The sequence below is a fragment of the Salvelinus sp. IW2-2015 genome, linkage group LG32 (assembly GCF_002910315.2).
Source record: "Salvelinus sp. IW2-2015 linkage group LG32, ASM291031v2, whole genome shotgun sequence".
Lineage (NCBI taxonomy): Eukaryota > Metazoa > Chordata > Actinopteri > Salmoniformes > Salmonidae > Salvelinus > Salvelinus sp. IW2-2015.
In genome coordinates, this window is record NC_036871.1 from 23,695,049 (window position 1) to 23,721,373 (window position 26,325).

Below are 26,325 nucleotides of genomic sequence, written 5' to 3' on the forward strand. Positions count from 1 at the left end.
TGTACAGAGAGAAGATAACATGTATGTAGAGGGAGGATGCATCTAGGCAGGCAGCAGCGAAGGAAAGTCAGCCGTTCCATTACAACCCATCGTGCCAGCCACTGTATAGTCTTGTAATTCCGAGTTGGATGACCGTTCAAAAAGTGTGTTCCCAGTTGTCTTGAACTCACTGAAGTCTGAGATTTCCCAGATCTGAGTTTCCAGTTGTTTCGAACGCGGCAGAAATCATGCATGAACAATGCTGAATGTTTTCCTTTTAAGCTTGGAAAAGAGACCCTTAAACCCAGACTTGGACGACACAACCACTACACTAAATAGCAGGCTAGTGATTCATTTGCAATGCTTGCAGTTAGCCACTGATTCCTTCCAAACCACTCATTGTTGAATTTGCGATTTCCAGGACGTGCTCCTGCAGACAATAGCAGGTAATTTTGGTTTTTGCCCTAGCACTACACAACTGATTCAAATAATCAAAGCATGATGAGTTTCTTATTTGAATGAGCTGTGTAGTACTAGGGCAAAAACCAAAATTACCTGGAGTACACCAAAGCAGAAGGTTTCAGAGATCCATCTGAGAGCTTCACTCTTCATCATGCTCTTTCTGTGATGGGAAAGAATAGCGAAAGACATCAGGGAGAGAAGACATTGGTAAGCACTGGTCAAGCTTTAGTAGTGTCGTGGCTTTGGCATCATTAAAGGTGCAGACTGTTATTTTAGCAAATCAATTCTCTGTAATTATTATTACTTGATTAAACTAATCATGTACATTTAATTAACTAGGAAGTCGGGGCACCTCGGAAAATCTTCAGATTTCAAAGTTATACTTTTCCGAATATAACTCTTCATATATTTTAATATCTGATCAATTAGTCTTCTATTAATGAATTACTCTTTACCTCACGTCAGTCTCATCTGAACGTCGTAAATTGTTGGTTATCTACACAAACCCAGCCTTTACTATAAATCATCCATACACCAATTGGCTTAATAATTTATTTACTAACTAACTAACTAACTAACTAATCACAGAAATGCATAAACAAACAAACAGTAGATATTGGTTACTAACAATGATAGGGAAGATTCCCTAGTGGGCTAAACCGATATGATGGCTTGGTGGACAAAGGGAAAGGGGTGTGGACTGAGAAAGAGTGGGAAAGACAAATGGATTCATTACATAGTGAAATGCTAATCCTTCCCACATGAACGGCCGCTTATTCGAGAATAATTGCAAGTACATATTTACGGTATATGTAATTGTTGTCTTCTGTGTTGGAATCCGGTTCGTCTGCTGGAGAGTTCATCCGAGTCTCTCTCTCTCTTTCTGTTTCCCTGAAGATCAAAGTCTTTCATGGTTACATCAGAGTACCATTCAGAAATGTTCTCATAGAATAGATGTTTCGGCGGTTGTCGGTATTCGCATCCCAGCTTTACATAATTTCTAGCTGCAGACTAGTAATTAGTATCTAAGATTTTCTCTTATTCTGTAGGTATCGATAGTCTCAGAGGTTAACCATTTCCAGACGTGTGGCCAATGCTCCATGTGGTATGGTTTTCTAGTCTTGGTACTCAAACCTGTGCCACCTCAGCTTACACCGAGGTATGCGTGGTCTGAAGAGCATTTCCTCAGGAGGGGTTTTTATTTGTAACAATAGAAAAGGCGGTTCCATGATAGATGGAAACATTGTTTGGCATTTGCCAGGGTCAGAAACCATAGATCATATATTTTACAGAAATTCTAACCTTGGAACCAACATCACGGCTCTTGGCACGTAGCTTGTTGACCTGAGACTCAGCGATGTCGGCCCTTTCCTTGGCCTCATCCAGGTCATGCTGTATCTTGCGGAACTTGGTCAGGTTAGTATTGGCCTGTCCCTCCTGTGGTACAGAAACAAAACAAACATTATGTAGCCTGAGCTAATACAGGTGGACAGTACCTCAAGAATGAATGCATAAAGTACACACTTACAGCTTCCTCTGTAGCTCTCTTGTAGGATTTTACTTTTAGCTGCAACTTATCGGCAAGGCCTTGAAGACCATATTCTTACGGTGCTCCTCAGTCTGTAAATTTCAGAATAAAAAAAGGTTAACCCCATTTGTTATCAGGTCAAAAGACTGGACAGCCAATGACGGAGTTACTGAAGATACCTGGTAGGTCAGCTCCTTGATACGCCTCTCATATTTACGAATTCCTTTGACCCTTCTTCTGCTCAGCCTCAATCTCCAGCTCCCTCATCTGTCACAACAAAGAAATAACATTCATGTTACAGGATGCAGTATTACTTTTTTTGTGTCTTCTTATGTACATGTACAATATGTAAAGTTACGCTTACCCTGGCCTCCAGCTTCTGCACCTGCTTCTTGCCCCCCTTCATGGCAATTTGTTCAGCCTCCTCCAGGCGGTGCTGCAGGTCCTTAATGGTCTGCTCCATGTTCTTCTTCATACGCTCTAGGTGAGAACTGGTGTCCTGCTCTTTCTTCAGCTCCTCTGCCATCATGGCAGCATCAGTAATGGCCTTCTTTGCCTTTTCTTCAGCATTTCTGCACGCCTGCACTGCCTCTTCTGCCTCAGTCTGAAACTGGGCGGTGTCAACCTCAAGTTTCTTCTTCTGATTCAGCAGGCCAGTGTTCTATTCATAGATTTTAAGAAAATAACTTTGTAACAATGTTCAGCTACAGCAGGAAATCCATAATTAGTGATTATACTTTACCTGTGAGTGCAGCAGCTGCACCCTCTCATTGACATCCAGTAGTTCTTGCTTAGCCAGCTTGCGGCCTCTCTCAGTTTGTTCAAGGCAGGTTCTTAGCTCCTCCAGCTCTGCTTGCATCAGATTGTTACGTCTCTCTGCAATGGCAATGTTCTCCTTCAGATCATCATTGGAACGGACAGAGTCATCCAACTGGATTTGGGCATCCTAGAGAGAAATATGCAAGGTTGGAGATACCTCATTTTGAGCAGTATCTATTAGGCACACCATCCCACTGGGCACACCACGTCATTTCAATGTGGATAATTGGGTAATATTCGGTTGAGATGTTGATCAGTGAGATTACAAACTATATTCACCCACTCCAAAAGACAGCCAAAAGTTAGTTGAATTTCCATGCTTTCAACCATCTAAAAGCACAACCAAATTCCAATGAAAAAAACAATGTCTTATTTTTGGTTTATGTCTATCATGCTTTCAACCATTTAAAAGCACAGCAAAGTTCAAATGGGAATACAATGTCAGATAGTTTGCTTATTTATACAACAGATTATTATTACTGTGTTTCATCTAATAGCAGAACAAGTGACCTGGATTGCAGTTGAGATCACTTTAAAAGTATATGGTGCAAGTGATCAATGCTGTTCAAGATTCTGCAGCAATTATGAAGATCTCCTCAGACCTGTGACGACCTATGCTATCTTGAACATGCACGCCTTCTATGATTACATAGGAAGAAATGTATAGCTACAGTAACCTCAATGTGGCCATGGATGTGCTTCTTATTTTAAGGTTGAATGTTACATTAGTATTTAAGATAGCCTTAACTTTAGGCTATTTACTTTATTACAAAAGTAATATTGAATTGTGTTTTGTTGTCAAAGCAACCAAATATCAACATTTGAAGGAGATGTCTTCTGCTTGGATAGTTCAATATGTGCCATTAATTAATTTGTAGACAAACTGGAATTAAAACTAGAATAATTGGCACAGATGGAACTATCCAAGCAGAATATATATATCCTTCAAATGATGACATTTGGTTGCATTGACAACCAGACACAATTCAATATCACTAAATATCATTACATTTGAAATGGAGCTTGAAACCCTAGGCCTATTGTATTGTCTATTTTTAGTTGAATTCTGGGTTGAATTGAAACAATAGCTGTTGATGACTTTGCAAATGCTATATAGGCCTAAATAGCATCATTGATGATGAGTGATAAAGTATGGTCATATTTAATTTCCTCTGTTAAACTAACCATTGGAATGACTTCTATAGCAACAGTGAATATATTTCATGTGGAGATCTCTCAACAATCATTCTCAAGATAGCACATTAGTAATATTGTGTCAAATATTATAGCTGGGATTGGTTAAAACCCTGGATGAGAGACCAAAGAGTAGCTGTAGATAAATCAATTCAAGTAGGAGGTGCTGCCCAGCCTTTAATAAAGAAAATAATGTTTTATAGTGAATATAACGTTGAAGATCTGACGTTGTTTGAAAGGTACAAATTCAACATATTTTATATGTTTGTTTATGTTGAAATATGGTTACCATGATGACATAATCCTGTGGTTGAAATTTCACCCTCAAAACAACTGTTTATGTTGATTACTTTTTAAAATCTAATGTATTTTCCACATAGATTCCACATCATAATATGTTGACAAATTATGTTGAAACAATGTTGATTCCACCAGTTTGTGCCCAGTCAGATGGCAATCGGTTTTAATTTACCTTCAGATGAGCATGAACGCTCTTCATTTGTTTTTGGGCCTCAGCTGCCTGCCTGCAGGCTTGACTAAGCTGGATCTCCATCTCATTGAGGTCTCCCTCCATCTTCTTCTTCAGCCTGAGGGCCTCATTCATGCTTCTGCACTCTGCCTCAAGAGAGCTCTGCAGGGTATCAATGCTCCTCTGCAGGTTTCTCTTGGACTGCTCCATCTCCTCATCCTTCTCAGCTAACTTGCGATTGTAGGAGTAAATGAGACGTATAGGACAGCACATAGATGTATAGGACAGCTGAACATTAAAAACAGACCACAGGAAGACAGGGAGACACATAGGCGCCTAAGACAATTGGACACACTAAGGATAGGGGAGAACAGAACAAAGAGTAGATTGACACATTAATGAAAGGGAGAGACACATGGTCTGCTGACACACTAATGATAAAAGGACCCATAGTCAGCTCCTTCTAAAAAGAAGGCCTATAGGATAGATGGACATATATTATTTTTAGGATAAGAGAGGGTCCGGCCACCATTATAATCTAATTGAAAGCAGATATGGGCGTTATTGGGCGTGAACAAGCAGGAAGCTTGAACTAAAAGATAATGGTGGCGAATTACTTAAGAAAATAAACTTCATTTGCATAAGGGATGGACATAATACTATGTGTGTATAAATATAAGAGCTAGGGCTCTGGGAAAGGGTGTGTTCCGCGGGGCATTCCAGCTTGCTATACAATTGTATTAAAAGCATGTTTGATTTCACAAGTTCTTGTAAGCGTTATATTTGAACCGATTTTCCACGACACGATCAATGTCAGCCTTGACCTGATTTAACTCAAGCTGAATTTCTGAGGATCTTTCCCTCCTCGTGCTCCAGGGAGGCCTAGAATACACATCAGAAGATTCAAACTGAAAATGACAGTTGTTGATGTAAAATGGCTAATCCAGACAGAACCAGGGAAGATTTGAAATTGCACTCTTACCTCAGCTTCCTCCAGAGCAGCCTGGATCTCTACCTTCTCTTGCTCCAACTGTTTACGGACCTTCTCCAACTCATAAATTGTCTTTCCTCCCGCACCCAGCTGCTCACTCAGATCAGTTATCTCCTCTGAGAAAAAGGTGTTGCAATGAAGAAATATGAAAACTATATTGGGCACTTGCAGAACCTTGTTTCATAAAAGAGCTGTTTGCTCTTCAGTGCATGGATGTGAACATTGGCAGAGCTGAAAACATTTCAAACAAAGAGCTCTTTACTCACCTTGGAGGTTCTTGTTCTCCCTCTTCATTGTCTCCAGCTGATCCAAAGATTCTTCATAGGAGTTCTTTAGCTTGAAGAGTTCAGTGCTCAGATACCTGGCCTCCTTTTGGGAGCTCTCCAGCTCACACTGAGACTCCTCATACTTCTGCTTCCATCCAGCCAGGACCTACATTATATAATACAGCAGCCATTTGACTTCAATCATGACTCTTTATAAGTGTTCTAGTAAGCCTATTATTTTGTTTCTGCTGTGTAGAATTCAGGAATTCAGATACACGTGTAAATTGAAGAACTGCATTGCATACTTTGTCAAAGTTTCTTTGCTTCTTGTCCAGGGCGGCAGCAGCAGCATTAGACCTCTCCACATCCACCATGAGATCTTCAATCTCATTCTGCGTTTGGTCTTCTCCAGGGAGGAACACTTAGCGTTCACTGCCTCCACAGCTTTTTCAGCATCCTGCAGGCGCTGAGCCAACTTCTTCCTGAGTTGTAGATGAAGAGACAAAGTAGAAAATGTGGCATATAATTTCATAGCTTCTCCAAACTTCAGGCTCACACAAATACTCAATGGATCGAGTCCAAAATAATAAATACCAACTCCTACGTAATAGTAAATGTACTTAGAGTTGGTATTTATTATTTTGGACTCCATCCATTGACTATTTGTTCACTATTTGTACATTGAGAAATGTTTCTTCTATTTAGCAGGTATTAGGATTCTAACAAATAGCACTCATTCCTTACTTGGCTTCCTCCAGTTCTTCAGTTTTCTAAATGGCATCAGTCTCATACTTACTTCTCCACTGAGCCACCTCAGAGTTAGCCTTGGACATGCCATGCTGCAGGTCAGCCTCGGCCTCCTGCTCCTCCTCATACTGCTCTCTAAGCAGGTCACAGTCATGGCGAGCAAACTGCACTGCATGGGATAGTGCATTCTTTGCCTGAAGGGAGCAAGGACAGATGGGATTCATTTTATGACGAAGGCATCATCATTTATCAATAAGAAAACGAATGGTCTAAATTACCTTGACTTCCTCCTCCAGCTGTCTCTTTAGATCTTCAAGCTGTTGACCGTAGGAATTCTTTCCTCTGATCAGCTGAGAGACCAGAGATTCCTTATCTTCCAACTGTCTTCCAATCTCATCTAGAAAGTAAGAGGTTGAGGAATAGACTTTAGCTTGTTACCTCATTCAGAGTATTTATTGCAATATCCAGAGACAGAAGTTATTCTACCTACCATTCTCGGCTTGAAGTCGGGCTTTCTGAGTTGTAATGTCATTGAGGGATCTCTGGGTTTCCTCATACTTGGTCCTGTATTCATTGGCTTGGTCCTCTAGAGTTCTACTCAACTTCTCCAAGTTATTCTTCAAGATTAAAGATAAGAACAAATAAATTCAAGAGGTTAACAGTGACCAAATGGAAAAAAGACGTTGTACTTTCACTTAGATGGACTTTTTACTTTTGACTTTGCAACATGTTCCATGTTGGAGAGGACATCATCCAGCTCTAGCCTAAATTCGCTCTTTTCCTTCTCCAGTTTCTGCTTCACTCTCTGCAGGTTGTCTACCTGCTCCCCCAGGTCAGCCACACTGTCAGCTTGTTTCTTTCTGAGTGTGGCAGCTGTTGCCTCGTGCTGCAGAGTGGCCTCTTCAAGGTCTCTGCGAAGTTCCTGGAACTCCATCTCCCTCTTCTTGTTCATCTCAATCTGGACCACAGTGGCTCCACCAGCCTCCTCCAGCCTCTCACTGATCTCCTCCAGCTCTCTGGCCAAGTCTGCTCTTTGCTTCTCCACCTTGGCTCGGGCAGCTCTTTCTGCCTCAAGCTCCTCTTCCAGTTCCTCTACACAGGCCTAGCACAAAATGGCATCATCGTGGTTAAATATACAAATGGTTGAAGAGTTCAAATCGATTAAGGACTTGGACTTTTTCATTACCTGAAGCTCCTTCAACCTCTTTTGAAGTTGAATTATTATGCCCTGTTCATCTTCAATCCTACAGATCAGATTACTGATTTCAAAGTCCTTCCTGTGGAATCAGTGGAATCATTAATTGGAATCAGTGGAATCATTAATTGGTAGCTCGTTTATGCATTTGTTTGCAGTAGAATGTAATATTTTGTGATGATTTTAATCTTACTTCTTGAGGCGTTCCTCTAGCTGTTGTTTATCATTCTCCAGGTCCATTACGCTCTCCTGGGACAGCTTTAAATCACCCTCCAGCTTCCTCTTGGCTCTTTCAAGATCCATTCGCACCTTTTTCTCTTGCTCAAGGGACCCTTCAAGCTTCAGAGGATAAGAAGCAAATCAAAATTGCTAGCTGATTGTTAGCATTTTTTCCATTTAAAGACCATCTAATCTCTATATAGGATCTGACATCATCAACTTGTTGCTCTAGCTTAGCCTTGGCCTTGGTTAGATTGTTGACTTTGTCCTCCTCACTCTGTAGGTCATCCAGTGTTTGCTGGTGAGCTTCTTGAAGAGCTTTCTTTTCCTTTGTCAGCTTGGCAATGATTTCATCCAGAGCTGCCAATTCCTCAATCAGGTTCTTCACCTGTGAACAGAAAACGTGCACTACCGGTCAAAAGTTTTAGAACACCTACTCAAGGGTTTTTCTTTATTTTTACTACATTGTAGAATAATAGTTAAGACATCAAATCTATGAAATAACACATATGGCATCATGTAGTAACCAAAGAAGTGTTAAACAAATCAAAATACAGTGGGGAGAACAAGTATTTGATACACTGCCGATTTTGCCGATTTTCCTACTTAAAAAGCATGTAGAGGTCTGTAATTTTTATCATAGGTACACTTCAACTGTGAGAGACGGAATCTAAAACAAAAATCCCGAAAATCACATTGTATGATTTTTAAGTAATTAATTAGCATTTTATTGCATGACATAAGTATTTGATACATCAGAAAAGCAGAACTTAATATTTGGTACAGAATCCTTTTGTTTGCAATTACAGAGATCATACGTTTCCTGTAGTTCTTGACCAGGTTTGCACACACTGCAGCAGGGATTTTGGCCCACTCCTCCATACAGACCTTCTCCAGATCCTTCAGGTTTCGGGGCTTGCGCTGGGCAATACGGACTTTCAGCTCCCTCCAAAGATTTTCTATTGGGTTTCAGGTCTGGAGACTGGCTAGGGCCACTCCAGGACCTTGAGATACTTCTTACGGAGCCACTCCTTGTTGCCCTGGCTGTGTGTTTCGGGTCGTTGTCATGCTGGAAGACCCAGCCACGACCCATCATCAATGCTCTTACTGAGGGAAGGAGGTTGTTGGCTAAGATCTCGCAATACATGGCCCCATCCATCCTCCCCTCAATACGGTGCAGTCGTCCTGTCCCCTTTGCAGAAAGCATCCCCAAAGAATGATGTTTCCACCTCCATGCTTCATGGTTGGGATGGTGTTCTTGGGGTTGTACTCATCCTTCTTCTTCCTCCAAACACGGCGAGTGGAGTTTAGACCAAAAGCTCTATTTTGAATCATCCAGACCACATGACCTTCTCCCATTCCTCCTCTGGATCATCCAGTGGTCATTGGCAAACTTCAGACGGGCCTGGACATGCGCCTGCTTGAGCAGGGGGACCTTGTGTGCGCTGCAGGATTTTAATCCATGACGGCGTAGTGTGTTACTAATGGTTTTCTTTGAGACTTGTGGTCCCAGCTCTCTTCAGGTCATTGACCAGGTCCTGCCGTGTAGTTCTGGGCTGATCCCTCACCTTCCTCATGATCATTGATGCCCACGAGGTGAGATCTTGCATGGAGCCCCAGACGAGGGTGATTGACCATCATCTTGAACTTCTTCTATTTTCTCTATTTTCTAATAATTGCGCCAACAGTTGTTGCCTTCTCACCAAGCTGCTTGCCTATTGTCTCTGTAGCCCATCCCAGCCTTGTGCAGGTCTACAATTTTATCCCTGATGTCCTTACACACAGCTCTCTGGTCTTGGCCATTGTGGAGAGGTTGGAGTCTGTTTGATTGAGTTGTGTGACAGGTTGTCTTTTATACAGGTAACGAGTTCAAAACAGTGCAGTTAATACAGGTAATGAGTGGAGAACAGGAGGGCTTCTTAAAGAAAAACTAACAGGTCTGTGAGAGCCGGAATTCTTACTGGTTGGTAGGTGATCAAATACTTATGTCATGCAATAAAATGCAAATGAATTACTTAAAAATCATACAATGTGAATTTCTGGATTTTTGTTTTAGATTCCGTCTCTCACAGTTGAAGTGTACCTATTGATAAAAATTACAGACCTCTACATGCTTTGTAAGTAGGAAAACCTGCAAAATCGGCAGTGTATCAAATACTTGTTCTCCCCACTGTATATGTTATATTTGAGATTCTTCAAAGTTGCCACACTTTGCCTTGATGACAGCTTTGCACACTCTTGACATGAATTCTACCTTCAAGTTGGCCAACTCCTTCTCGGCATCAGCAGATTTCAGCAGAGGCTTGATCTTGAAGTACAGCTTCATCCAGGGCCAATTCTTGACCACCATTAATGCACGGATATTGGATGACAAGCAATGCCCCCCTTGAAGAAAACCATTGGTAACTTTAACATGTTCATGCATGGGACTATATTCCCACACCAGTGCTTTGTGTCTAAACTGAAAAACTACTTCAGAAGGATACATTTTATAGCGTGTCAATATAAATACCTGTGGTCAAGGATCTTCTTATACTCCATTTGTGACAGAACACCACGGGCTCTGGCTTGAATACCAGTGATAATTTTCATCTCCTCTAATAGATCCAGAAGGTCAGCCTTGAAGAACACCTAACAAAAATGATATTTTAGTGAAATGTAATTTAAAAGTCAAGAGCAATGCGCTTCAGTACAACGCCCCTAGGATTTCATCCAAGCCTTGCTATGAATCTTACCTTGGTATGTCCAAACTTGTACTGCTGGTGATCGATGTCGAGCGAACCCAACAGTTTCTCAGCTCCTTTCTTGCTGTCAATGACTGTTCAATCAGGGATAGCAGCAGGATTCAATATGCGATATCTATAAGAAGGAAACTGGTAAATAATTTTAAAATGTGTTACATGATTAAAAGGGGATAGAACTGTATTATATTTTACAATACCTTTGCCTGAAGTCTCCATACAGGATTCTATTGGGAAAACTCTTTCTGCAGATCCTGATTCCTTCCAGCACACCGTTACAGCGCAGCTGGTGCATGACCAGAGGATTCTCCATGGCCCCAGGAGTCTTGGTCTCATTGGGGATGATGCAGCGCACAAAGTGAGGGTGGGTAGACCTCAAGTTGGTCATCAGCTTGTTCAGGTTTTCCTGTGGTAGAGAGTGAATTCCCACAGTTACCAATGTTTTACCAGGGGGGAAGATCAGCTTTAATATTGCAGATAGATTGTGACTTCCATCAATGTCATTTTCTGCATAATTTCCAATCCCCCATAGATTTTTTGGGGTAAATATAAATACAGTACCAGTCAAAAGTTTGAACACCTACTCATTCAAGGTTTTTTAAATGTTTACTGCTTTCTACATTGTAGAATAACAGCGAATACATCAGAACTATGAAATAACACATATGGAATCATGTAGTAACCAAAGAAGTGTTAAACAAATCAAAATATATGTTATATTTGAGATTCTTCAAAGTAGCCACTCTTTGCCTTGATGACAGCTTTGCACACTCTTGGCATTCTCTCAACCAGCTTCATGAGGTAGTCACCTGGAATGCATTTCAATTGACAAGTGTGCCTTGTTAAAAGTTCATTTGTGGAATTTCTTTCCTTCTTTGCAAAAACCATAAAGTGCTATGATGAAACTGGACCACCACAGGAAAAGAAGACCCAGAGTAACCTCAGCTGCAGAGGATAAGTTCATTAGAGTTACCAGCTTCAGAAATTGCAGCCCAAATAAATGCTTCACAGAGTTCAAGTAACAGACACATCTCAACATCAACTGTTCAGAAGAGACTGCGTGAATCAGGCCTTCATGGTCGAATTGCAAAGAAACCACTACTAAAGGACATCAATAAGAATAAGAGACTTGCTTGTTCCAAGAAACACGAGCAATGGACATTAGACCGGTGGAAATCTGTCCTTTGGTCTGATGAGTCCAAATGTGAGATTTTTGGTTCCAACCGCCGTGTCTTTGTGAGACGCAGAGTAGGTGAACGGGTGATCTCTGCATGTGCAGTTCCCGCCGTGAAGCATAGAGGAGGAGGTGTGATGGTGTGGGGATGCTTTGCTGGTGACATTGTCTGTGATTTATTTAGAATTCAAGCTACACTTAACCAGAATGGCTACCACAGCATTCTGCAGCGATACGTCATCCCATCTGGTTTGTGCATAGTAGAACTATCATTTGTTTTTCAACAGGACAATGACCCAACACACCTCTAGGCTGTGTAAGGGCTATTTGATCAAGAAGGAGAGTAATGGAGTGCTGCATCAGATGACCAGGCCTCCACAATCACCTGACCTCAACCCAATTGAGATGGTTTGGGATGAGCTGGACCGCAAAGTGAAGGAAAAGCAGCCAACAAGTGCTCAGCATATGTGGGAACTCCTTCAAGACTGTTGGAAAAGCATTCCAGGTGAAGCTGGTTGAGAGAATGCCAAGTGTGCAAAGCTCTCATCAAGGCAAAGGGTGGCTACTTTGAAGAATCTAAAATCTAAAATATATTTTGATTTGTTTAACACTTTTTTGGTTACTACATGATTCCATATGTGTTGTTTCATATTTTTGATGTCTTCACTATTATTACCTTGCCCTTTGTGCTGTTGTCTGTGCCCAATAATGTTTGTACCATGTTTTGTGCTGCTGCCATGTTGTGTTGCTATCATGTTGTTGTTATGTTGTGTTGCTACCATGCTGTGTTTGCATGTGTTGCTGCCATGCAATCCCTTTTGCCTTCTGGTAGACCATCATCGTAAATAAGAATTTGTTCTTAATGAACCTCTACCGGATCGGTGTCCCACCCACGGGACGGTTGAGCTAACATAGGCTAATGCGATTAGCATGAGGTTGCTTAAATTTGTTAATCTAACTGCACTGTCCAATTTACAGTAGCTATTACAGTGAAATAATACCATGCTATTGTTTGAGGAGAGTACACAATTTTGAACATGAAAGTTATTAATAAACAAATTTGGCACATTTGGGCAGTCTTGATATAACATTTTGAACAGAAATGCAATGGTTCATTGGATCAGTCTAAAACGTTGTACACACACTGCTGCCACCTAGTGGACAAAATGTAATTTGCAGCTGGGCTGGAATAATACATTATGGCCTTTCTCTTGCATTTCAAAGATGATGGTAGAAAAAAAATACAAAAGAACGGTTGTTTTTTTATATGTATTATCTTTTACCAGATTGTGTTATATTCTCCTACATTCCTTTCACATTTCCACAAACTTCAAAGTGTTTCCTTTCAAATGGTACCAAGAATATGCATATCCTTTCTTAAGGGCCTGAGCTACAGGCAGTTAGATTTACGTATGTCATTTTAGGCGAAAATTGAAAAAAATGGGTGGATCCTTTTGACTGACTTGCCTAGTTAAATAAATATATATCTTACATTAATATTTTCCCCTAACCCTACCACCCTCCCCTAATTAAGGTAAACTAATGGACAACAACACTTAGGCTTCCTCTTCCAGTTTATTCATAGTACAGTATATACATTTGACGGACCCAGTATATTTTACATTAGTTATCTTTTGTTTGTTTTTAAGTCCCATCCTTCAGCTACCCTCAACCCCTCCCATCTATCTCTGAAGACCATCCAGTTTTTGATTACTGTGTGCAATATATTTTTCAACTGTGCTGTGATTGTTTCACAAAAGTTATGAACCATTCTATTCTCATAGTTTCTACAGATTGTAAATTAAAGATTTCTTTTATTTTTATAAGAGTTTTATTATATTATTGGTCGATTGATTATGACTTTTCAAATCACCCATCAGTGCTATTTGCAGAGTTAGCTCGAGTTAGCTTGAGTAAATGTTGCAATTCTTCAGCCATTCCTGAACCTGCAACCAAAAACAAGCTACATATGAACAGTACCAAAACGAATGATCTAATGATTCTGTCTCTGCAGAGCTGGGATGGTTGTATCCCAGCTATATATATATATATAACATTCTATTGGTTGCAGGAATTTTGTATAATAATTGAAATTGAAAAACTCTAAATTTTTCATCCGGCTTCGTTTTGTGTATCAATTTATAAACCATGTGCCATGGAATCGGTAGATTGAAAATCTCTTCCTAACTATTTTGCAATCTATATGGCACAGCTGTCAATACTGTTTTATTTATCATACTTTTCTTTAAACAATTTTGGTCTTTAATTTTTGTCTGGTAGACAAGTTCCTTACTTTCTCCCCCTTCCACTTGCCTCTTCCATTTTTGTGGTAATGCTGCAATTAGTTTGTTTTAATGTTGGGTAGAGCAGGCATTTAGATATATTTTTGTTAGCTTCATGTGTGACACAACTCCACCAGTCCTATTTATGATATAATTTACAAAGATTGCACCTTTAAAAAAATCTTTTTTTATCAATTAGGATATTTGAGTTTAACCATCATTTTTGTTGTAATATTTGTTCTGTCTTTTCTGGTGAATTAAACTGAAATTGCAACAAACTTTCTATAGCTTGTTTTAAAAATAGCAATATTTTGGAGATTATTTAATTTCAAATAATATTTTGCTGTATAAAACAATGCAACTACATACCCTGTGAAATGCTAAGACCGTTTGGAAAGATGATCCCTTTTTCTTTTTCTCCTTCTTCCCACTGTCGGCTGAAGTTAGAAAATAAAGAAATTAAGCCTACAGAAATCCTTCAGTCATTCAGGCACCCAGGAAGAGTTTGTGCTTTACTCTTTATGAAGATCAGTCTTATTGAAGTGTGAATATCTGACCAAGTGTACAATACCTGAGTCTGCACTAGCATAATTGGCAAACAGGATAGCCATTGCAGACTTCTGGTACAGTCCTACAACAGTTTCCTTTAAGGGATCCTTGTTCTTCATCAGCCAGTTGCTGATGTTGTAGTCCACAGTACCAGCATAGTGAGCCAGGGCAAAATGGGCCTCTGGTTTCCCTTTGATAAGCCTGGGCTTCTAGAAGTTGTTGGATTTTCCAAGATGGTTGTCGTAAAGCTTGGTTTTAAAGGTAGCATCGCTGGCCTTGGGGAACATGCACTCCTCTTCAAGGATGGACATGATACCCATTGGCTGAGCGGAAGAAGGTAGAGGTAAGATGGTTCACTTGACTCAACTGAGAGGTTGTTGTCTGATACTACTAAATATGATTGTATGTATCATATTATAGCTATATTTAATTTGGTCCATAGATGCAGTTAACGGCTCACTTGCCTTTACAGTATTTCAGTTACCTTCTCAATAAGGTCAATGCAAGCCTGCAAGTCCAGGCCAAAGTCAATGAACTCCATTCAATTCCCTCTTTCTTGTACTCCTCTTGCTCCAGAACAAACATGTGGTGGTTGAAAAACTGTTGCAGCTTTGGTGAAGTTGATGCAGAGCTGCTCAAAGGTGTTGTACTGCAATTATAGATAGTTAGGTTTTCACATAAAGGTTCCAATCGGGAATATTACTTGATAGTGTTCTTTGAGAGCCTAAATTGATATTTGATAATAATTGTCTATTTATAAACTCACATCAAAGATCTCAAAACCAGCAATGTCCAGTACACCAATGAAGTACTGGCGAGCCTGCTTGGTCTCCAATGACTGGTTGATTCGCACAACCATCCACATGAACATCTTTTCATACACAGCTTTGGAAAGGGCACCAATGGTATAGTTCACCTGTTGGACAGTTTGCCCCTTTGTGACCCACTCGTTCCCTACTTTGACCCTTGGGTGACAGAGACCCTTTATGAGGTCAGCAGAGTTCAAGCCCATGAGATATGAGACTTTGTCAGCACCTGGGAAAGAAAACCAGTGAGTTTACCCATGGATTCACAGAACTATTTCATCTCAATGCTTTTGGCTTTTAGCCAGGTCTCACATTCAGTGCCATCAGCCTCTGCCTGCTCCTCACTCTGTTTCTGCTTGAACCTCATGTTGCCATAGTGCATGATGCCACCAGTCAGCTTATACACTGATTTTGTCTCCTCCTGAGTAAAGCCCAGCACATCAAAAGCATTCTGTGGAGGAAAAGAAGAGCAAAGCGATGTAGTAGTAAGAATTGGTCATTTAAAACCCACCACTGACATTTCATGATGTAATAACCGCTCTACTATAGGGGATATTATTATTTCAAACCAAGAACTGGGTAGGCTACAATGTACAATGTACATACAATGTACATCAAAATTAAATTAAATTAAATTAAATTCTTACTTAAACTTTTTTCTACTTTGTAGAATAATAGTGAAGACATCAAAACTATGAAAAAACACATATGGCATCATGTAGTAACCAAAAAAGTGTTAAACAAATCAAAATATATTTTATATTTGAGATTCTTCAAAGTAGCCACTCTTTGTATTGATGACAGTTTTCACACTCTTGGCATTCTCTCAACCAGCTTCATGAGGAATGCTTATCCAACAGTCTTGAAGGAGTTCCCCGCATATGCTGAGTACTTGTTGGCTTCTTTTCCTTCACTCTGCGGTCCAACTCATCCCAAAGTTGGGTGATTGGGTGATTGTGGAGGCCAGGTCATTTGATGTGCCACTCCATCACGCTCCTTGGTCAAACAGCCCTTACACAGCCTGGTGTGTTTTGGATCATTGTCCTGTTGAAAAACAAATGGTAGTCCCACTAAGCGCAAACCAGATGGGATGGCATATCGCTGCAGAATGCTGCGGTAGCCATGCTGGTTAAGTATGCCTTGAATTTGAAATAAATCACAGACAGTGTCACCAGCAAAGCACCCCCACACCATCACACCTCCTCTATGCTTCACGGTGGGAACCACACATGCGGAGATCATCCGTTCACCTACTCTGCATCTCACAAAGACACAGAGGTTGCAACCAAAAGTCTCCAATTTGGAGACATCAGTGGGTGTGACAGTATTGCGTTTAGAGGTAGGTGAAGGAGTCAGGCGCAGGAGAGCAGAGATGTCCGAGATGCGTAATTTTAATGGGCAAGTCCACCAAATACAGGTAAGGCACAATACAAAAATCAAGCGCCCTCGACAACAGAGAAACCCGTTACTCATGAAAGGAGGAACAAACAAAGCTCCTAAATTTATACACACTCAGTATAAATACGTGAAACAAAAATGGGCACAACCTAACCGAGCAACATCACAATAAATAATCCCGCACAAACCTAGGCAGGCAACAGGGTAAATTATACCAACCGAAATTAAGGCAAATGAAACCAGGTGTGAATGAACCAAAGACAAAACAAACAGAAAAGGAAAAAAGGATAGGTGATGGCTAGTAGGCCGGCGACGCCGACCGCTGAGCGCCGACTGCCGAGCGCCGCCCGAACAGGGAGAGGAACTACCTTCGGTGGAAGTCGTGACAGTGGAGGGTTTTAAAGGACAGATTTCCACCGGTCTAATGTCCATTGCTTGTGTTTCTTGGCCCAAGCAAGTCTCTTCTTATTATTGGTATCCTTTAGTAGTGGTTCCTTTGCAGCAATTTGACCATGAAGGCCTGATTCACACAGTCTCCTCTGAACAGTTGATGTTGAGATGTGTCTGTTACTTGAACTCTGTGAAGCATTTATTTGGGCTGCAATCTGAGGTGCAGTTAACTCTAATAAACGTATCCTCTGCAGCAGAGGTAACTCTGGGTCTTCCATTCCAGTGGCGGTCCTCATGAGAGCCAGTTTCATCATAGCGCTTGATGGGTTTTGCGAATGCACTTTAAGAAACTTTCAAAGTTCTTGACATTTTCTGGATTGACTGACCTTCATGTCTTAAAGTAATGATGGACTGTTGTTTCTCTTTGCTTATTTCAGCTGTTCTTAGCATAATATGGACTTGGTCTTTTACCAAATAGGGCTATCTTCTGTATACCCCCCTACCTTGTCACGACACAACTGATTGGCTGAAAACTATTAATAAAGGAAAGAAATTCCACAAATGAACTTTTAAGAAAGCACACCTGTTAATTGAAATGCATTTCAGGTGACTACCTCATGAAGCTGGTTGAGAGAATGCCAAGAGTGTACAAAGCTGTCATCAAGGCAAAGGGTGGCTACTTTGAAGAATCTCAAATACAAAATATATTTTGATTTGTTTAGCACTTCTTTGGTTACTACATGATTCTATATGTGTTATTTCACAGTTTTGATGTCTTCACTATTATTCTACAATGTATAAAGCAGTAAAAAATAAAGTCAAACACTTGAGTAGGTGTGTCCAAATTTGCCTGGTGCTGTATGCAACATAACAAGCTGGCTTGAAATTCAACAAGACAACACTTTGTTTTCCCAAATGAAAGAATACCAAAATTCAGGGGGCAGAGTGACGGTGAATAAGTAACTCACATCTGTTGCCATCAGTTCATCAGCGTCATTAATAAACAACACAGTTGTCTCCCCCTGGGAGATGAAGGCGTAGTCATAGGAATTAGCTGTCACCAGCAACATCTCTGTATACCCATGAGGCTGGGGAGAGAGACATAGAAAGATAAATATAGACATGCTATTACTTATTATTACACTACACAAATGAATGCAGTCAATACACCATTGTTATCTAATTGTGGTACTGACCCAGTAATTCAGGTTTCTTGTTTGACAAGATCTGATAGAAGATGTGTTAGTCCCTCTCAGCCTTCAGCTGAAAAGTGGCACGAGACTTCTCCAGAAGGTCTGGAAAGAAGGTGATTTAGAACAGTAGACAAATACATTTCTTACAGCCACTGTTGACAATTTCTCTCTGATTTTTCAAAGTCTGTTATCTTTGGATTTACATGTCTCAATATCAGCAGAAGCAAGCTTTCCTCGAGTGTCAAAATGAATCCTGATAAATTTACCCTAAATAGAATAGTTTTGTTAGTTTATTTTTGGGTGATTAATGCTGTATAAGAATATCCATCAGAAACTCACAAATATTGAGGAGTTGTCATTTCTGATGGTCTTGGCGTTACCAAAGACCTCCAGGGCTGGGTTAGCCTGGATAATTTGATCCTCCAGAGTTCCCTTAGAATGGTATAGAAACACATGTTAGATGCTTAGCTTTACAAATAGCTACAGAACTGCTCAATCATGAAAATATGCATGTCAAAGCTGTCGCAGATTGAATACCTTGTTTTGGGCGGCTGCATCTTTCTTCCCGCCACTAGCTGCAATGCTTGCAAAGTACTAGATGACTCTCTTGGGATTCACAGTCTTTCCAGCACCAGATTCTCCACTGGAAACACACAGTAATCTTTAAAAATAGCACTTATCACACTATCTTATGTAACATGACAGATAACACACTTTTTAAAAGCATGTGAGTAGAATGGGTAGTGTATTACTTACGTGATCAGAATAGACTGGTTCTCACGGTCTATACAGGTTATAAAAATGCAATTTTATACAATTATCAGAATTAATTATCATTATGATTCCCTTACATATTTTCTAAAGTAGCTATTTTAGTTTACCTGTCAGCATGTTCTGATAGGCATTGTCAGAGATAGAGAAACTGTGGGGAGGAACTTCTTGCCTCTTCTTGCCTCTATAGGCTATGACCACAGATGGATCATACACTGGCAGCCACTTGTAGGGGTTGACAGTGGCGCAGAACAGCCCTGAGTAGGTCTGTAAAAGATATATTCAGTTGAAAGTGCATAACATTTTAAGTGGAAGAATTAAGGCCTAACATTGGAAAGTATTACTATGGGTTTGGTGGGGATAATTTACATAGAAAAAAGTTGCTAATTTAAGATTCAAATTTCGAACTTAATGATGAAGCGACTCTCATGTGCTCACATAGATCATCCATGCTGCGTAACACTCTTTGAGGTTGTACAGAACAGCAGGCTCGTGGAGGAAGGTCAGCATGGCCATGTCCTCAATCTTGTCAAATTTGGGAGTATTCTGTTGCATAATCTGAGAGTCTTTGAAGGTGAGAGTCTGTGAGATTATGTAAAGACAGTTAAGCCTTGTTCACATTGGCAGTTTGAAGTGACTCATATTCGATTCAAATCTGTTATTTTTCTTGCAGTCTGAACAGCCAAAAAGAATATGGAATAAAATGTTCCAAGCCGCATTTCAAACCACCTTCATAGGTGGTTTGAAATCAGATACAAATCTGATTCCTGTCCTGGAAAGCTAAACAGCTACCTAGCTAGTTGACTACTGAGGCTAGCCAAAAAGGACTACTTTTGAAAGTTGGATCATCTTATCCTTTGAGGCTTTAAAAGTGTTCTTACTCTATGATTTTGAACATTCAAAGCAACTGGGAAATGTCCATGGCAGGCATCGTTGTCACTTTAGCTTGCTACATAACTTCTGAGTTAAATATTCTTAGAAATAAAAGGTGCTATCTAGAACCAATAAGGGTTCTTTGGCTGTCCCCATAGGATAACCCTTTGAAGAACCCTTTTTGGTTCCAGGTATAACTCTTTTGCGTTCCATGTAGAACCCTTTCCACAGAGAGTTCTACATGGAATCCAAAATAGTTTTACCTGGAACCAAAAAGAGTTCTCCTATGGGGACAGCTGAAGAACCCTTTTGGAAGGTCATCCTACACTAATCAACCTACACCACTGCGCACACACCCGTCATTACTATGACAACTAGCGTAGCCATGTCAGCAAATGACTGCTGTCTGAACACACACATCTGATTTGGTCATTTGTAACTTTCTGTTTGGAAATTCAGTATTCCAAAACTGATTTGAAAAACAAAACGGATTTGAGCATTAAGGCCTGCAACGTGAACAAGGATTTATTAATAACTTAATTCTGCATGATTTTACAACCTTGTTCTGGGGGGAAAAAAGGTTAGCAGAATTCAACTTGGTCACTTGAAGTAAAGCACTGACCTTCCCATTCTGCGTCTGCACAGTGACCAAGTCTCCTTCGCGGCTGGTGACGGACGCCTTGACAAACTCCTCCACGGGGTCTGGTACAAAGCATTCCTTCTTCATGTCGAAGGGACGAGTCTGGGCCTCCAGACGCTCCCGGTCAGATTTCCTCGGGTACTGGGCTGCCGCCCCAAACACCGCGATCTCAGCATCACCCATGGTTGCACTGTGAGAAAGAGAAAATGCCAAATTAGTTCAAAGTTACTTTATGTTACATTTTGCATTTCCACCATACATGTCTCATTACACCACTAATCATTTGTCAAATGAACAGTAATAAATCCTACAATTAGATTTAGATGTATGTAATAATTATCACTCAATAATAGTTTACGGAGTGTTCATTTACCTTCAACACTGCTAAGAGGTGAAGATGAATGGAGGCTTCAGAACTGTATCCCTGAAATAGCAGAGATCATATTTAACCCCTGTTGGCCCTGCCTTAAAAGGCCAAGAACACTGTAACCCCATGCCCCTCCCACAACACACACACACACACACAACACACACACACCCCACACACACAACACAACACACACACCACACAACACACCACACACACACACCACACACACCACACACACACACACACACACACACACACACACACACAATCATCACTATCACCCACTGACTCACAAATTACTGTTGAGGGACATGCCACTTGCCTAGAGATGAGCATTGTTGTCTGGCTCCACTCCCTTGACCGGGCTTCCACAGCTCCATTGTGATTTTATGGGATAATGTCCAGGAATTTCACATTTCTATCCTGTGAGTCATACTTATGCAAGCATTCATTACTAAAGCCCCAACACTTCATCTACCACTGTCAAGTTTTGTCTGTTTCATCTTCTTTGTTATCTCTGTTCAACTGGATGTAGGGTTTGTTATAATGCATCTCATTTTGGCCACTCCATTTTCCTAGATCTCCATCTGTCTCATCCACAGCACCACTCCCAATTCCCAAGGGGAACGGCAGAGATTGCCATGTTCACAGGTGAATGTGCATGTGACAGTGCTGATGTAAATCAACATTATCACACTCATCCAACCATTTTTTTTGTTGATAAGGTCACATTGACTGATTGAAACACCTAGCTGATCCAACACAAACATTTGCGTTGAATAGTGTTGCTACGATCTTGTTATAAGTCCATATTATTTATAGTCATAGGATTTGGCACATTCCTGTTCCTCTCTGAAATGTGAAATATGAAATATAATTTTGACTATTGCTCTCCCAATGATAGCAGAACTAAGTGGTTGAGCTATAACTTCAAAATAACACTCATTGTTATTACATCGTTAGCACACCAGGCATAAAATCTTCCAAATCCAATCATGCCGCCAACCTGTCAGAAAGAGTGCCCTTTTGTAGGAACACTCTTCATAATCTGAAAGACATATCTTGAAAGGCTTATTATAAGTCGGTTAAAGTTTGCTTGGGTCCGATCCACCAGGGTCCGCCAGAGCCAATACTTCAGAGACACTTTTCATTGTCCTGCCAACAGCCTGTCACTGCCCCGTGAGTTCAATGTCAGTGACAGTTTCACCATTTACCAGCAGATTAAAACACCGTCTGCAGTCTGAAAGAGAGACTTAAGAGACTTTAAGAATAGCCAGAGGATGGGTCATGTACCCCTGTAGGTTCAATGTAGGTACATGATTTTGTATTTACAATATATGTTGTTGTTTTTTAAAACTTTTGTCTCGGTCATTATTGATATGTAAATAGCCGTCAAAGGTCTTTTCAGTCCACACTGCTCTTCAAAATAGCATATGAGCTCAACTACCATGGTCTGCATGCGCCCTGACTCGTGTGGGAATGTCATGCCACATATCTGCCTCATCATTCCCTCCTGTGTCCTCATTTGAGAGGGCTTATGGGACTTGGACAGGAGGACTGATCGTGTCCAGCAGTGCAGCTGTTTGCATTGTCAGTCAGAGCCTTACCGGGGGATTAGAGGTAAGTTCCAGTTCCACAGCTGAATGTTCCATTCTCAAAGGCACACAGAGACTCAGAAATAAATGTATTTGATTGGGCCATCACCAAGGACAGGATAGTAGTTGGATGAGCAGAGTTATTATTTATTTGGAAGATAATACTGATCAGATTCATGCTTATACTTTAATAGTGATGGTGTGTTTCTCAAGGCATGTTTGTGGTACAATTTATATATACAAAATTGAAATAAACATCACAAATACACCATACCTTTGATGAGATGTTCGTGTATCTGTGTTGTCTCAATTTCCTTAAAGACCTTTAAGGCATCCATTCTTCCTGTGAACATAAATAGAACAATTTGGTGATTTTCAGATGAAAACAAAGAGACAGGAATAATCATAGGCATCTTCCAGAAACAATAGCTTGGGATGAACGGTGCGAGACATCCAGTAAAGCCAAGGGAGCCATAAGGGTGGAGCCCAGGGTAAATATTTAGGGATGCAGGAGCCGTTATAAAACAAGTGACATTCCACACATTCTAGATTGCTGACACAATGACAAATATACTAGGCTACATCCAGCACCTCTCTAGCTCTGCTTTCAAAACATACATACAGTACGTACACACTATGTTGTTGGGGATTCTCAATTTCTGTACAACGTTCATGTGTAGTGCTACTCCTACTGCTCTCTCTTCGTCCGCCCACGTGTTCTCGCACACCCCGAGAGCTTCTGTTCAGCGGGGTGGTGGCACCGGGATCCTCATCTCTCCCAAGTGGTCATTCTCTCTTTCTCCCCTTACCCATCTGTCTATCGCCTCCTTTGAATTCCATGCTGTCACAGTTACCAGCCCTTTCAAGCTTAACATCCTTATCATTTATCGCCCTCCAGGTTCCCTCGGAGAGTTCATCAATGAGCTTGATGCCTTGATAAGCTCCTTTCCTGAGGACGGCTCACCTCTCACAGTTCTGGGCGACTTTAACCTCCCCACGTCTACCTTGACTCATTCCTCTCTGCCTCCTTCTTTCACACTCCTCTCCTCTTTTGACCTCACCCTCTCACCTTCCCCCCTACTCACAAGGCAGGCAATACGCTCGACTCATCTTTACTAGATGCTGTTCTTCCACTAACCTCATTGCAACTCCCTCCAAGTCTCCGACCACTACCTTGTATCTTTTCCCTCTCGCTCTCATCCAACACTTCCACACTGCCCCTACTCGGATGGTATCGCGCCGTCCCAACCTTCGCTCTCTCTCCCCCGCTACTCTCTCCTCCTCCATCCTATCATCTCTTCCCTCTGCTCAACCTTCTCCAACCTATCTCCTGATTCTGCCTCCTCACCCTCCTCTCCTCCCTTTCTGCATCCTTTGACTCTCTCTGTCCCCTATCCTCCAGGCCGGCTCGGTCCTCCCCTCCCGCTCCGTGGCTCGACGACTCATTGCGAGCTCACAGAACAGGGCTCCGGGCAGCCGAGCGGAATGGAGGAAAACTCGCCTCCCTGCGGACCTGGCATCCTTTCACTCCCTCCTCTCTACATTTTCCTCTTCTGTCTCTGCTGCTAAAGCCACTTTCTACCACTCTAAATTCCAAGCATCTGCCTCTAACCCTAGGAAGCTCTTTGCCACTTCTCCTCCCTCCTGAATCCTCCTCCCCCTCCCCCCCCTCCTCCTCTCCTGCAGATGACTTCGTCAACCATTTTGAAAAGAAGGTCGACGACATCCGGTCCTCGTTTGCTAAGTCAAACGACACCGCTGGTTCTGCTCACACTGCCCTACCCTGTGCTCTGACCTCTTTCTCCCCTCTCTCTCCAGATGAAATCTCGCGTCTTGTGACGGCCGGCCGCCCAACAACTGCCGCTTGACCCTATCCCCTCCTCTCTTCTCCAGACCATTTCCGGAGACCTTCTCCCTTACCTCACCTCGCTCATCACTCATCCCTGACGCTGGCTACGTCCCTTCCGTCTTCAAGAGAGCGAGAGTTGCACCCTTCTGAAAAAACCTACACTCGATCCCTCCGATGTCACAACTACAGACCAGTATCCCTTCTTTCTTTTCTCTCCAAACTCTTGAACGTGCCGTCCTTGGCCAGCTTTCCCGCTATCTCTCTCAGAATGACCTTCTTGATCCAAATCAGTCAGGTTTCAAGACTAGTCATTCACTGAGACTGCTCTTCTCTGTATCACGGAGGCGCTCCGCACTGCTAAAGCTAACTCTCTCTCCTCTGCTCTCATCCTTCTAGACCTATCGGCTGCCTTCGATACTGTGAACCATCAGATCCTCCTCTCCACCCTCTCCGAGTTGGGCATCTCCGGCGCGGCCCACGCTTGGATTGCGTCCTACCTGACAGGTCGCTCCTACCAGGTGGCGTGGCGAGAATCTGTCTCCTCACCACGTGCTCTCACCACTGGTGTCCCCCAGGGCTCTGTTCTTGGCCCTCTCCTATTCTCGCTATACACCAAGTCACTTGGCTCTGTCATAACCTCACATGGTCTCTCCTATCATTGCTATGCAGACGACACACAACTAATCTTCTCCTTTCCCCCTTCTGATGACCAGGTGGCGAATCGCATCTCTGCATGTCTGGCAGACATATCAGTGTGGATGACGGATCACCCACCTCAAGCTGAACCTCGGCAAGACGGAGCTGCTCTTCCTCCCGGGGAAGGACTGCCCGTTCCATGATCTCGCCATCACGGTTGACAACTCCATTGTGTCCTCTCTCCAGAGCGCTAAGAACCTTGGCGTGATCCTGGACAACACCCTGTCGTTCTCAACTAACATCAAGGCGGTGGCCCGTTCCTGTAGGTTCATGCTCTACAACATCCGCAGAGTACGACCCTGCCTCAACAGAGGAAGCGGCGCAGGTCCTAATCCAGGCACTTGTCATCTCCCGTCTGGATTACTGCAACTCGCTGTTGGCTGGGCTCCCTGCCTGTGCCATTACACCCCTACAACTCATCCAGAACGCCGCAGCCCGTCTGGTGTTCAACCTCCCAAGTTCTCTCACGTCACCCTCGACCTCTCCTCGCGCTCTCTCACTGGCTTCCAGTTGAAGCTCGCATCCACTACAAGACCATGGTGCTTGCCTACGGAGCTGTGAGGGGAACGGCACCTCAGTACCTCCAGGCTCTGATCAGGCCCTACACCCAAACAAGGGCACTGCGTTCATCCACCTCTGGCCTGCTCGCCTCCTACCACTGAGGAAGTACAGTTCCCGCTCAGCCCAGTCAAAACTGTTCGCTGCTCTGGCCCCCCAATGGTGGAACAAACTCCCTCACGACGCCAGGACAGCGGAGTCAATCACCACCTTCCGGAGCACCTGAAACCCCACCTCTTTAAGGAATACCTAGGATAGGATAAAGTAATCCTTCTCACCCCCCCCCCCCTTAAAAAAGATTTAGATGCACTATTGTAAAGTGGCTGTTCCACTGGATGTCATAAGGTGAATGCACCAATTTGTAAGTCGCTCTGGATAAGAGCGTCTGCTAAATGACTTAAATGTAAATGTAAATGTAGTGCAGCTTTTAGCCACATAGTGGCAGTAACACCACATTAATATAGGCCCATAAACTGACCCAGTTATTCTAGGATTGGAAGGAGATGGGATGCATACATGTGGAGTGAGATAGAACTAGAGCGATGGACTGACTACAATACAGTTTAGCCCA

The 26,325-nt window shown here is 42.1% G+C and overlaps 1 pseudogene; it reads right to left on the reverse strand.

Moving 5' to 3' along the window:
* Positions 1–952: 952 nt before the first annotated feature.
* LOC111957011 (myosin-7-like) lies at positions 953–20,872 on the reverse strand (annotated as a pseudogene).
* Positions 20,873–26,325: the final 5,453 nt, after the last annotated feature.